The sequence below is a fragment of the Stegodyphus dumicola genome, chromosome X2 (assembly GCF_044657685.1).
Source record: "Stegodyphus dumicola isolate Sdum_Otavi_A_Nest chromosome X2, ASM4465768v1".
Classification (NCBI taxonomy): Eukaryota; Metazoa; Arthropoda; class Arachnida; order Araneae; family Eresidae; genus Stegodyphus; species Stegodyphus dumicola.
Genome location: NC_140781.1, coordinates 93,870,948 through 93,886,429, shown reverse-complemented (window position 1 = coordinate 93,886,429; position 15,482 = coordinate 93,870,948). Strand labels below are relative to the sequence as shown.

The window sequence follows — 15,482 nt, the reverse complement described above, 5'->3', positions numbered from 1 at the left end:
ATATATATACCTTTTTAATTTTTTTCTAAACTGTAAAACACTTTTTTCAATATTTGAGTATTTTCTTGTTTGTGCCATTTTACACTCAAAAAAGGAAATGCAAAACAAAGCTTCCCCTTCAAAACTGAAAGCAGTTTTGAGCGGAGATTTAGTTTTATTCAGGAGTAATTAATCTTATGAATAGGCAGTAGCAGATATTGCTTTTAATTGAGAATAGATGCGAAGTTGTTTCCTTTCATTTAAAGTCTAACTTTTTTATACATTTTTGAATATTTTTAGTAATTAGATCTTTTTAAGATAAGTTTACTACTATTATTATCATTTTTATGTTCTCTTAATTATCTATAAACTGCGATATTATATTCAGCTTTGACAAGATCTATTTCGGTAGTAAACAATCTGTACATCTGCCTCCCACATATCTTCCGTAGTATGCAGACCATACTTCTATCATCTGTCAGCGAAGATTCAATGTTAGATACCCGTATTTTGAACTCCACCAAGTTTTGCTAGGTATTGAATCTGAAATTTGTTAAAAACCAAAAAAAAAAAAAAAAAAAGAGCGATGTAATCGCTCTTTTTTGAGCAGATATTTCTGCATATGTTACCATCAATTAAAAATATAGTAGTTAAAATGCTACCGTCAAATAACATAAAAATTATCATCAACGAAAATGTAGCTTATTTGATTTTAGCAAAATGTAACTCGTCTGAATGTTTAAATTATTTCTTTTCAATATTACACTACATGCCATTTTAAAATAAGCATTATTTTCATTATAAGGAATGATTTTTTTAAGTACTCGACGTAACACCAAGTAAGAAGGCGTTATGCTTTCGTAAACGTTAAAGAACAAACAGTTCTGATGAGAGAGAGAGGAAAATTATCTCAACTTTCACGTCAAATTCTTATTTCTTAAAAAATAACTGTTCAGACCTTTTATGTTTGAAACACGCTGTCACCCGTACAGCTCCATTCCCGTTTCTGAAACTAACTTACCTGCATCGGAAATAACCCAAGTAGCACAGCAACGTCATAACGACGTTGCAAACTCGTCGCGGATGTCGTTGCAAAATCGTTGCAATATGTCGTCTTTAAGACGCTCAGATGTCCGCGAACATCCCCTGTTTTGCAACCGTTGCCAAGACGTCTTAATTACGTCTTTGTAGATGAGGCTTTTGTCGCATAAACGTCGTTATTGCGTCTTTCACAGGTGATATTTTGGTTGTGAAAGCATCGTATCACGACGTCTTAAAGAGGCCTAAATGTTCGCAAAATTCCACTTTTTTGCAACAGTTGTCAAAGTCTCGCTATTATGTTCTTGTGTCACATATTGATTTATGCAGAAAAATAAGCTTAATAATTAATATGTTTTTCTTCTTTTTTAAATTTTTTATTCCTTGTATTTTTCCAAAGTTGAAATACTTTATCATTTCCTTAAAACCAGAAGATAATACAATTTTTTCTCTTTAGACTAAATATGCATAATTAATAAAAGCCTTAATTATTTTTAGTACTTTAAACTATATTTTTTAAATAACTTAAATTCTAAGTTACTATTATTTAAAATTTCTTCATTTTTTTCCTTAAGTGAGAGTAATTATGAAAGTGGTTAGTAGGTTTTAAGTAAATAAAACTCAATTAGACATAAATAAATGTAAAGGTACATATGTGGGTAGAAAAAGAGCGTTTTTTTTCTGATAACAGCATTATCACATTTATTTCTGTTAAATCTCAGAGACATTGAAAATTGCACCTGTCGTGATAAATTAGGAAGCGGTTCTTAAGGTAACATAATCAGTATTTTACCTGAACTCAAGTATAAATTTATTTGCGGTTCACAGTAAAAAATATAACCATTAATTTCTATATCTACAAGATATGCAAATGAAAGACAGTATAAAGTAGTTAATAAATGTGATCAAAAATATACCTAAATTTAATAACTTCCCATATTTCATATCTAAAATGAAATAACAACCTAACAAACAACATGCATGACAGCCCTATTTAAGAAAAAAAAACATGAACTAGTAGTGTTTGAAAGTATAAATAGCAGAAGGAAGGTAACAGAACTAAAATTTCCAATTAATAAGAAAATATTTGTGTTTTTTAAATAGTTAGCAATTAAAAGTGGAATAATTATGGATTGCAGTATTTACTAGTAATTCTGATACTAAATTCTTAACACCATTTCTTTCGATCATATGTTAATGTATTTACTTATTTTTAGTTTCTACATTTTAGAATAGTGGTAGATTACAATGATTATTTCATGCACTTTTTATAATCAATAATTTTCCTTTTTGTTACTGTACAGAAATAATTGAAATAATATAGTATACGACAGTAAGCTAAGTACGTTAAAGTAAGCTCTTCGTTAAATAGCACACGATGAAACTTTTTGTTTCTATTTATTATGAATTTCTTTATCACAAGCACATAAAAAGTAAGCGAAGAAAATAGAATATACTTAAATTTAATTAAAAATAAAACATAATTTCCAACATTCATTTATTGAGATAAACTAATAACCATACATAACGGCAATAGAATATACTTAAATTTAATAAAAAAATAAAACCTGATTTCCAACATTAATTTATTGAGATAAAATCTAATAAGCATACATATCGGCAATATTTAAAAAAAACGCGAATTACACAGTGTTTGGAAGAATAGTTACCAAACGAAAAGTAATAAAACTGCAATTTGCAATCAACAAAAAAATATTGAGTGTTTTTTAATATTACACAATTAAATATCACATAATTATAGATTGCAATATTTCATAGAAATCTAATGTTTCCTTAACACTAGTTTTTCGATCATACATTTCATACACTGTTTAAAATCTTTAACCTTTTCTGCATAGTGTACAAAAGACAATACACTATAGAATGTGCATTATTATTAATTTTAATAATTAATTAATTGCTTATATTATACATATATTTATTTAATCTTCAGCAGCCATATTAAGTACTGGTACCAGTCCAATAATTTCTTTGTATTTTGAAAATAATGAACATACCAAAACAGCTTGAATTGTTGTTGCTTCTGTATTGATTGCATTTTAAGCAAAACCAGAAAGTGGCTTACCGTTGTATGTTATTTTTGGTTCTATATGAATTAATTCTGAAAGCCAACTTTTCAATATGAACGCAATAATCGATTAATATGAATGATATGCGATATAGCACTTAGTACGTTATAACTGAAGCACAAAGCTAGTAAGTTTATCCAAATATTGCACCGCTGGAACCACAGCGATTGGAGACAGACACTATTTACACAGAGACACTATTTCACGAACACTAGATTCACCATAGCAGATAATCACACACAAAATAAGCATAAATTCAGTTCACTCGCTGAAAACTGTTGAAGTAAATAGATACAGAACAATGAGAATATTCACAATGCCTTGTCTGATTGACAGTGCATTACATTTACTTTTAATATAAGCAACATTATTTATATCAGCCATTGCTTGATTGAATTTTAAACATGAAGTAAGTCTTTTCAAACGCCTTACAGATGGCATCTTTACCCAATGACTTAAAAGAACTGCTAGAATCTGAATTAATTGCGCAGTTGTTCGAATTTGGCAGCTAGCCATAGTGCCCAAATCTCGAGATGTTCATATATAAGCATCCAGTAAATAATGCACAGGTCTGCTTCACCTTCCGCCATATATATTGGACAGCCATGAATTCGTCCTTACTTCAAAAATAATAAATAAAGTCATATTTCAGTAGTGAAATAATTGCTAACATGTGATTTGCACTGATTTCGGAAATATTTTTTAAAATATATAAAATGCATAACTTAATAACTTACTTTATAGATTAGTTTCATTTTTAAATATTTTGCTAAAATATTTATAAAAATATTTTAAGTATTAATTATTTAAAAAAAATTAACAATTATTTAGCACGTATTTTTAGTACTAATTAAATTCAAAAGTATTTATATTAAATTTGCATTTTATTAGATAATCTACTTTAGATTAATATATTTAGATGAAATAAAGTAATGAAACATTGCAAAGTAAATCTTATGCGGACTTCAGATTCTTGAAAGGCCAGATTTAGTCTCTTTTCATTCTAAAAATAATGCTGATGAACTAAAAAAAATGCTAAAACGACCACGTCTAAAAGCGGTCATATCATATGACGTTTCAGCGACGTCGACAAATTGCCAGTTGCAACGGCAAATATTTTGCTTCTTCGCATCGTTGTAAAGACGTCGTAAAAGTTACCACGACCACTTTGCAATGTCGTGTGCTACTTGGGAATGCATTAATTAAGCTTGATCGAAAGGACTGTCAAACTATCAAAGGACAACGTATCATGAATTCTCGACACTGGACTCGTGTGTAGGTTAAATTGCGGAAAGTTCAGAAAGATTAAAAAGCTTGTGAACTTCTATGTTCGAGAATTCATGATCCTCAGAAGATGGTGAAAAATCTTTTTACCTGCTAATTGAAGTTTATCACATTTCTCCGAGGTTCTGTAAAAAATTTACCAAACACAATAAATTTTTTGTTATTTTTCATATTAGGAATATTGATTACAGATGGTTTCTGCAATTTATCCTTAATTGAACGTAATATTGATGTCAGTATCGCAGTCCGGTACATAATGATTAAGCCTCCTAGGTATTGTTTTCATGTACGCTTTCCAGCATTTCTTAAGGATTCTTCTTAGGTGTTTACTGCTCTCAAGCTTGAAACTATATTTTTACAGTGCTTGGAAGTGTTCTGTTTTTCCTATGTAGGGAATAATACTTGCAGTGAAACAAAATATTATTAACATGGAAAAATGTGGCAATCTTTTCCCTATCACTACAGAAGTTTTAGTGTGAGATAGTCGTACAACATTTGTAAAGATGGTTATGAAGGTAAGAGAGGGGGTGACGAGAGACATCATTCATAACAAACTCTTAATTATCCTTTTGCAAAAATCATGAAAATATTAACATGATTACTTCATTACTCCTCTAGCTGCAGCTGAACTAAGCTTGAACCTCACATCCTGCAATCTAAAAGATTTTTTTTTAAACCAATCTTACAAGTTACTCTAACAGAATTCAATTATGCGTCTTGATATGCATTTATTATGTTTCTTGCTATGCATTCATTAAATTTTGTTGGCAGACTTGTAAGTTCGATGAAAATGTCTTGCCGATTTTGTAGGTTCAATGAAAATTTTAAATTGGTGTTTAAATTGTAACAATTTATTTTAAGAAAAGGTAGTGAAATGTGCAATGTTATTGAATAGATGAAAAATGGTTAATGAAGTTCTGCTATTATTAAAATAATGTATTTCGTACAGCCTAAATGAATTTCATACAAAAAATTATTTTTAAATTGCTATTGACGTATGATATGTGAATTAACTCTCAAGAATGATCAAGCAAGCGTGAGTGAAATATTTTGATGCGATTTCACCAAATGATAAACTATACAATCCAGTCAAATTAATGTGACCACCCCTTACTTTCGACGTCAACGTGAAATAACTAATCACAGAAGGCAGGTGGCAGCACATTGCTGTGGAGCGTATATAAAGGGTGTCCGAGAGAATCAGAAAGCATTGCAATCGTTGGCGTAATGCAGAACCGGAGCGATTTATCTGACGTCCAAAAGGACACTATCATTGGCTTTCGCGCCAAGGGTGGAAACATTTCCGAAAAGGTTAATTTTGTAAACTGTTCGCATGTAGCCGTGGTAAAAGTATACAGTGCATGGCAAAATGGCACTATCCAAAATCAGCGACTTGGCAAATGTGATGCACCACGAACTATAGATGATATAAGTGAACGACAGCTGCGGAGACGCCCCCCGTAAGAATAGACGTGCAACCGTATGGGCCTCCGCAACAAATGCCTGATTGAAGCATATATGCTGACTGCAGTTCATCGACGACGAAGGCTGGAATTTGGACGCCAGTACCGCAACTGGACATCCAGTGAGTGGCAACAAGTAGTTTTTCCGACGAATCACGTTTTATGCTCCATCGGACAGATCGACGTTAGCGTATACGGCGTGAAATGTCGGAAAGGAAACACCCTGTAACTATTACCTGAATGGTCCAAGAGGAAGGAGGGAGCGTTGTCATCTGGGGAATGTTTTTGTTGCATTCTCTGGGTGCACTCTTCATTGTTAAGGCACGATGAATCCACAGAAATAAGCATCTGTCCGTGCAGACCTTCTTTCCCCTTACATGCGAATTGTTTTTTCCTCAGATTGATGGCATCTGTCAGCAGGACAATGCTAAGTGTCATACAGCTCTCAGTGTACGTACGTGGTTCGAAGAGACCCAGGAAAAGACTAGGATGCCCAGGACATGGAGGTAAGAAAGGAAGGAGTGATCAAATCAGTACTGCTCCGAAGCTTCTGTCACCAGATGGGGTGTTTTTTATTTATATTCAGAAGCTCGCTTGACAGCACTCTGACAGTATTTCGACACATGACAGTTCCATACATATAAAAAAAAACGGGATACTTCCACATAAAAGGAACATTAATAGTATGATGGATAATAGCAATTTGTATAGTTAAGTGACATTTACGCAAAAATCATATCTTGGTTACTTTTCGCTGACTAACAACAGCGATTTTGATTATGAATTTGTTTTATAAAATTCTAAGCTGTTGAACTACAGAAATAGCAATAATATTATGCTTAAAGAATGAAAAATACCGTACGGTACCCTTAAAATTGTATACATCTTTTGATACCCTTAATAGAGTATTCGCTACTTTTATTTTGTTTCCAAACGCAAAAATGTTTTAAGTAAATTTTTTTCACATCCACATATTATTGTAAGATGTACTTTTTAAAATTTGAATATAATTTTCATTCAAATTATATTCATACATATTTCTTATGTAAAACTTTCGGGTATATGTTAAATTAGTGTAAATTACTTTACTCGAAAAATATAGGCCCACCAGCGGCCGAGCGGTAAAGTCGCTGAACACTGGTAGTTCGGTCCGAGGTTCGAATCCCGCGAACGGGCTGGCTGCGTGGGTGTTTTCGTGGTTTTCCCCATGTGTAACGTGTATACGAGCCAGTTTCCCTTAGAAAGTCCTCCACGAAGGCATCCCTCCTCTTAGGCAGATAGCCCTCGAGGCTTTGCCATAATCACACACACACACACACGAAAAATATAGTGAATGCACAGAAATTAAAGATTTGCACATGCCGGAAATGAAAAATATGAATTATGCATGGGTTTTATGGATGTGCTTTCAAAAAGTATGTATCTGCCTTTAACAAAATACGTAAATATTTATTAAATTATCTATAAATGTATTTGAAATGAAGGATTTATTCATTCATAAACAACTGTGAAAGTTACTGTGAAGAAATATAATTATGAAATGTATCTAAATTTATAATGATTATAAATATTACCTAAATATATAACAACCTTAACATTGAATTGTAAACATAAACTGAAATCCTGTTGACAAATACGTTATAAAACTATTTAAGCAAGAATTGTTCGTACTGGAAAGCAATCTGTTGAAAGGTATTGTAAAGCAAATTCTATGAGATGCATACTTAAGAAAGTAATAAAGAAGAGTTTTGGTATATGTATTGTTGAAATTAAGGGTAAAAAAATCTGATAAGTATAATTAAAAGAATTATTCCCCTTACATTTTATAATAACTCAGTTACAAGTTTTAAGGAAAATTTTTAAAAAAATCCTTATTTTATTCGCTTTCAAAAATATTCAAAGAAAGTTAAGTACTATTTAAAGTATTTCGCTATTAAAATAAAAGGTGCTCTATTTTGAAATGGACCTAATAGAGCATTAACTATAAATTGACTTATATTTTTCGATTTAAAAGATGCCTCAGAAGTTAAAAAATCATGTCATATTTGAAAACGTATTTTTGGAAGAAGCTCTATATATAGAAAAGAAATAATGCATAATTTTAATTTTAATAATACAGTAAACTTTGATCTTAATTTTTGTAATCCTTAACCGAATGAAATCGAATTACCTTAAATTTCTTTTCTAGTGTGATTAACGAAAACTCGTGAAAATATTTCATTCAAATTAAACCATTCTAAGCAAACTGTTTTGTGAAAAGTACAGCATTTAATTCCGTTCAGAATGAAATGTTTAAAAATAAATTCTTTTCATATACTTAGGACTCTGAAGTATCGTAGAAAAAGAAAATACGTATATGCATTTATATGTATATTTACGACGTAATTACGAAATATTTACATCCGATCGTGCACAAACCCATTGAACTTGCCCAATGTTTTGGTGACCACGAAGGGATCGCCAGTGCTTCAAAGCAGGGTATGGGGAAAACCGGTTAGGACCACTACATCTCACTTCCTACCTCCATGGCCCAAGATGATTTTACCATACTCACCTGGCCAGCAAACTCTCCGGACTTGAGCCCAATCGAGAATCTGTGGGACTGTGTCAGTCGGGTTGTTCGCGCCATGGATCCTCAGCCGCTTAACCTAGCGCAGCTGGCCACTGCACTGAAGTCGGCTTGGCTCAACATCCCAGTGAATACCTTCAAGAACCTAACTGACTCTTTTCTTGCTCGTCTCACAGCCGTCCGATCTGCGAAAGATGATTATTCTGTCTTTTGACAGGTGGGCACGTTAATGTGACTGGACTGTATTATCGGGTGCCTAAGATAAACCGAACACTAGGCAAGTCAAGTCTCTGGTGTAACGTTTCCTTTTCCAATAATCCGAACTGGATACTATTAAAATTTAGTTATAAATAATTCCGAATTGGATAATATTTAAATCCAATTCGAGTAAATGCAAACGTCGAACCCGTTCACCAATTCATGGTAAGAAATAAGTTTAAAGTGACATGATAACCAGGTAATTCAGTTCTTTCCTTCCCTGGAGGGACGAAAAAATAAGTTCAGCTATTCTCGTAATGAATGATAAGCAGTGATGCTATTTTAGGTTACGGTGCAGTTAAAAGTCCTATACCATAGTGACTTACAATGTTTCATCTTTACCATAACCTCGAGCGTGTTAGTCTTTCCCCATTTTGATGACAAAATATTATAACTTCGGTTTCGTTTATTTATTTCAGCATGATACAAAATAATTTCAGTTTAGAGATTCTTGAAATTTATATCATCATTTTAATTGTGACTTCATTTATTGCAGGAATGATGGACGGTTTATTTAAAGTCTTTTAATTAAGAATTGTTTTCGATTACTGATTTCGTAGCTATTAAAAACAGAAGACTAATTATTTCCATTTCTGCGATTCAGGGCCATTGCGTGAGCGTCACAAAATGTAAAATTGGTAGGTGTGGCATACAAATAAGTCCAGCAGAAACCTGAAATCCAAAATATTTGAATCGTTTTTTAAGTGTAACGAAAAATATCACAGTAATCGTAGTAATTTTTGGTGTAAGCTTTGAAGTCCCCAGACAGTGTAAAAAGCAAAATTAAGCAGTTGTTTTAAAATTGATAGGGGTAAAATCTGAAATGACCAAAAGAAGAGCGGGGAATGTTAGTACAGTCTTTATAATGTAGAAATAATAAGCTAAATATCTACAAGCTTGTGTAAATTATTGCAAATTTTTAATAAATGTTAGCATAATTTATTATTTAAAATCATACTGTCCTAATAACAAATGCTGTAAGACATCAATCACATCACCGTATCGCAGATACGCATGTATCATGCAGCTTTTAAAGAACTGTATGCTATTGCATAAATTTATGTTCCGACTTTTACTATTTTTGATTTACTATCAATTTAAATGTCCTACAATATAAATTTACAGTTATTATTGCACATACATTTAATGATTATCAAGAGCCGATAAAGCTTTATTATTTGTCGAATTAATATATTTTTTGGAGCAACCACTTTTCTATAAACTCTATTCAAATTTTAATTAATTACACGATAACCTAGCGATTTGAGTTTAAATCGGCCCAAGCTTGTATGTAGGTAAAGTGCAGATATCAATTTATATAACTATATATAAAGTTTTATATGAGTATTAATAAGAAGTTAAAAATTTTAGAAGTCTCTGAAATGTACAGCCTACTTAAACTCCACCATTAACTTTAACAAGGAATTTAAAAATCCTTTTATATAGTTAAACTTCCGAAAAACAAAATGTGATGATTAAATTTTCTCTGAAGCAGCAAATATATTGTGATCATATTAACGACTAGCTTCTAAAAGTCAAAGGGAACAGAACAAAATGTTAGGTGTGGAGAAATATTTCTTGTTTTCTTTGATCTAGTTGACTTTAGGTATTAATTCGTTTTGCTTGGTATTCCCCTCAGCTCTCTCTTGAAGTTGCACAATCTGAGCTTATTGAAATATTATGCTGATATTCTTCTCTTTGCGTTGGTGTAGGAAACTTCCGTTTAATGAAAGAACGTAGATTTGTTTGCTATAGGAAAATATTGTTGCTAGAGTTTCCAGCGCCCGGGGACAACTGAAGAATTTGCGCCCCTTTTTGTGTGCCAAGAATGGAAAACATTTCATTAAAAAATTTCGTAGCATCAGTTTGGCGCCCCTTGGATGCTGTGCCCGGGAACAGATGCCCCCCCTTGCCCTACCCTAGCTACGCCACTGCTTATCTACTTTAATATAGTGAATTTAAGTTTGTTTCTGCGTGCGAAATGAAACTTAACGCGAAAGAAATAGTTGAAGAATGCAGACACTTTCAAGTTACCAAGTAAAAATTAAACTTAATTGATGAAGTGGCCAAGAGTATTAATTTCAAAACAATTTTCAAATTTTTAACTAAGTAATGTTATTTAAAATTTTAAAATCATTGTCGAAAAGTAAACGCAACAATTGTGCAATTAATAGATGAAGATTTTCCCCGAGACAGTTAATGCGTCAAAAATTAACCCAAGCAGATAGTGGCGCCATCTATTAGCGCCATCTAATAATAAATTATGCTAAGATAACAAATGTAGCTTTAAGAAAATGAAAACAGGATTTTCTGGAAAGAATTTTCTTACACTTCCTCGGCAGAATTTCTATGATATCTATAATAAAAATAATTGATACCATTTAAAGGAAAATTTGCTTCTATAGCTTGTTCTTAGAAAGCACATAATTTAAAAATCACTAGTTTTTGGCCTGAAGCGGTAAATCTTTGCAAAATTATAAAATCAGTTAAGATTCATTAGCAGCTTATATCGTAGTCGCAAATAAATTTTACTTGGTTTACGAAAATCTCATTTTAGTGTATGTTCATGTATAATCAATCTACTATATTAATGATCTGTTGATCTGTCTTGAGTTCTGAGGGTCATTTTACGGTGCAGTGTAGCCAACGTTAATATTAGCAAAATTAGTGAATCAGTCTTTAGATTTCACTCCTAATGGGTTGAATACTACTAAATCTTTCGCATTTCCCATTGGATGTTTTCCCATTTTCTAATATGCATTCTTTTAGGGGCAGGAAATATTTTTTTTTGTGTGTGTGTACTGGCTGATTATGCTTTTTGATTCAAATAAACTTTCCTATATGCAGTTCTAAAGTTCATACAAATTTCAGAACAGCAGTCTGAAAGATAATTTTGAATGAAAGAAAACGTTCCGCAAAAATTTTGATTACTTTCTCGTATCTTATTAGATTTACCTATTTTATATATTTACTAGTTTATGGCATCAGTAGACTAATCAAGTGACAGCTCTGGTTTTTCGAAAGAAATTATACAATTTATTAGTCGATTTAAAATTTCATTACATTCATTACTTCACCTTTATAAAGCTTCACAGATATTTTCTCAGGCTGATTTAAATAAAGATCTCTACTTGATCACTTATGTGTGAAAAGCTTTGAACTTTTTCTAAAATAACAGTGGGGCTTTTCATGTCTTAAAACAGATATTAATAACACAATAAAGTTTCTAAATTCATCCTTAGATTAAGCATTTATTCTGTCACTATCGAGCAAGGGAAAAAGACTAGTAAAAAAAAAAAAAAAAGCTTTCTCTATTATCAGGAACATCTAAACTGCTGGATTTATCTTATATTATGTAGCTTAAATTTTTTTTTTTATTTCTATCTTTGAATTTACTGCGCATGTCTGTTAAAATATGGAAAGGTCTGTCACTTTTAAGTACTTTCCCCTTCCTAACAGAAAAATCAAAATTCCATCTCAGTTTCGTTTTCAGTCATACTTCAGATTTTTAGACGAAAACACTACGCTTAGCCCTATAAATAGACCCATCAGCGGCAGAGCAATAAACTCGATGAACACTGGTAGTTTTCACCGAGTTCAAGAGAACTGGATTGGCTGTATCGGCGTTTTCGGGGTTTTATCCATGTGCGACGTGTATACGAGCAAGTTTCCCTTAAAATGCCCTTCCCGAAGGCATCCCTTCCTTCAGGCAGATAACTCTTGTGTACTTTGCCACAATCAACTAAACCAAACCTAGTCCTATAAATATAAAACTGTCATATGGAACTCTGATAAAAAGCTCATAAATAAGGATAAGCCAACGACTTAAATTAAATATAGGGTTAATTTTCTGAACAAGTAGGCAAAACTTTAGGGGGTGATAGAAGGAAGTTATACGAGCAATATTCGTCATAGAATGTATGGGCGGAATGCAAACGGCAAGCCGTTAGGTGGCATTGTAAGTATAAATGGGTCGACCCTGGCGCCTAATGGCATTTTCTATCGTGGATTGCCGAGAGGATGGCTTGGTAAACGAACTACGAAATTTCCAGGCAGGCTGATGGATTAGTGGAGATGGTCCCATAGTTTGGCCAACAAGATCACCAGATCTCTCGTGTTTGGACTTACAGCTGGCGGAAGGTCTTTTGAGCAATTTCTTTGAGCAAGTACATCAGTTACGTTCCTGTTAATACAATATTTTCCGAAGTATCTCCTCTTATTCTTGCGTAAATTCTTTAAATGTCATAGTGGAAAACTATTCTTTAACGTCTCACAGCTTGCATTCTGGGACGAATATTGCTCGTTCTTCTATCACCTCCTTAAGTTTTGGCTACTTGTTCAAATTCACCCTGTATAGATTATAATGTACACCTCTGAGCAGAAAATTGCTCCTAGCGTAATAAATAAATTTCCTTGTAGTTATAATGTGATGTCTTGTAATTGGGCGAATTTCTCCAAATTTGTTGCATCAACGAAGGAAAGGAAGAAGATTCCCTTTGGCCGTGTAAAATACACTCTCTCACAAAAAAAAAAAAAAAAAAAAAAAAAAAAAAAAAAAAAAAATGCACCCAAAAGAAATCGAGCCATAATCACGAAATTTGGCTCGAGTGCAGTCTAGTAAGAGCTATGGAAATGATTTAAATTTCGACGCCGATGAGACAAGGGTAAGTGGGCTATGCACATATGAGATGCTCAGCTGGAAGAGTTTAAAAGCATAATTGCTCTTGCTGTGCTATTCAAACGAATCTGTCGACTTGGGTGGAGGGTATTGGGACTAGAGATGCCTCTGAGACTTAACCGGCGGCAGTACAAACAGATGTCAGACTTTGAGAAGGGCCGTATAGTAGGCCTCAGAGAAGCAGGTTTGTCCAACAGGCGTATTGGCCTCTACCTTGGTTGAACCGATATGGCAGTTGCTCGGTGTTGGCGACAATGGATTACAGAAAGGATAGTCTATCGTCGCGGAGGGTCAGGGCATCCCAGGCATACAAATGAGTTCAAGGATCGCGCAAACATAAGAGCGACCAATTCCGTACCTACAACGTCGCTAGCATCGATACCACGCAGTTTACCACCCACCAGGCATCCGGTGGTATAAAGGGAAACTATTCGAAGACGACTGGCCGACGCTGGTATATGCTGTCTACACCCATAAAGACGCCTATCACTGAACCCACATTATCGGCAGTGTCTCGCCGAACTCGGGCAAACTGGAATGTGGCTGACTGGAGGCGTGTGACCTTCAGATATGAATCCCGATTCAGTCTCAGTGCTGATGACCAACCCACACGCGTCTGGAAGTGGGCAGGCCAGCGGTCCGATCCGGCCTTTGTTTTTGAACGGCATACGTCGATTACAGAGTGACAGCGTGAGAAGCGATTCTTCGGGACACACGATCCGCTCTAGTCATCCTTCAAGGCACTATGGCGGCTCGCATTTACAAGGACGGCAGGTTAGCGCCTTTTGTACTGCCTATGCTATCAAGTCCCCCAAGTGCCATTTATCAGCAAGACAACGCTCATCCACACACTGCGCGACACTCCTAGCAATGTCTTCAAGGATATGACGTACTCTCATGGCCTACCAAGTCACCAGACCTCTCGCCAGTAGAGTATGTTTGGGATATACTTGGAAGACAACTGCTGCCGTCCAAGAATATTTGTGAATTAACTGCCCAGTTGCAAAGATTATGGCATGATCATTCGTAGAAGGTCATAGGTGAAATTGATTCGATTCCTTGCCTTGTTTCGGTTTGTATGGCTGCCAGAGGGTGGCTATACTACATACTGAATTGTAACTTTCTCTTGCCGAGACTTATTAATAAAATGATATTTTGTTCTGAATTTGTAATCGTTTATCTCCTTATACACTACACCACACGTGTTAAGTTTTGTGATAGTAGTTTGTTTTCTTTTGGGTGCATATATATTTTTGTGACAGAGTTTATTTAGCTCTACTAATGCAGTACACTTGACAGTATGCATTGTTCCCTTGTCATGGGGAGGGGGTGAGCAGAAAGACAGAGGACGTGGCAGCTTGCAACTCATTTCGTTTAAAAGCCAATGATTCACGGCATAGCTACAGATTAAAACAGTTCATAAGAGTTTTGCTTTAAAAATTAGTTAAAAAATGATAATAATTTTCTCCAATTTTTAAAATTATACGAAGGCATTAAGATGACACCCCTTGTTTTAAAAAATTGTTTCTGTTCAAATTGAGGATATTTTTTACGTTTTGAGTGATTTAAAAGAAAATTAAAAGAGTTTGATTCCTTCTCTCCAACTAGCAAGATGAAGTTCTTCCACACGTTAAAACTAGTATTTAATATTTTAAAATTTAATATGGCGGAGCAGTATAGAGATTTTTAGGAAAGATAACGAAAGTAAATGATTAAAATAAAAGAATAATGTGCATTCTTTTTATGTAATTTTAATTAATGTTAGAAAAACTAAAAATTTAAGTTAAATTAATGGCAAATACGGAAGTCTAAATTATTAAAATACGGAAGTTCATATTTTTGGGGGACTCTAGTTGAAATTACGATTTCACTCAAAAGCTGAGAAACTCCGGAGCTGAGCTTTGGTGGACTGCACTGAATTTAAGCTCAGGATTATTGTCATTTTTTTTTAATCTGGCGATATTTAGAATTTTATTTCATTAATGTTTGAAAGGATGTTTATTTCATGTGTTATATTTAAAGAAATAGTATAGCGAATGTATAAAGTAGAGGGTAACACAAACTGTATTATTAGGTTTTAAATGTAGAAGGGTAGCCACAAATAGAGGGATAGGAGAGAGACA

The 15,482-nt window shown here is 33.6% G+C and overlaps 1 protein-coding gene across 2 annotated transcripts in view; it reads left to right on the top strand.

The window, feature by feature from the left end:
- The window catches only part of LOC118188517 (CD109 antigen-like), a 219,487-nt gene that overhangs the window by 147,340 nt on the left and 56,665 nt on the right, over positions 1–15,482 (top strand). The window lies entirely within an intron of this gene.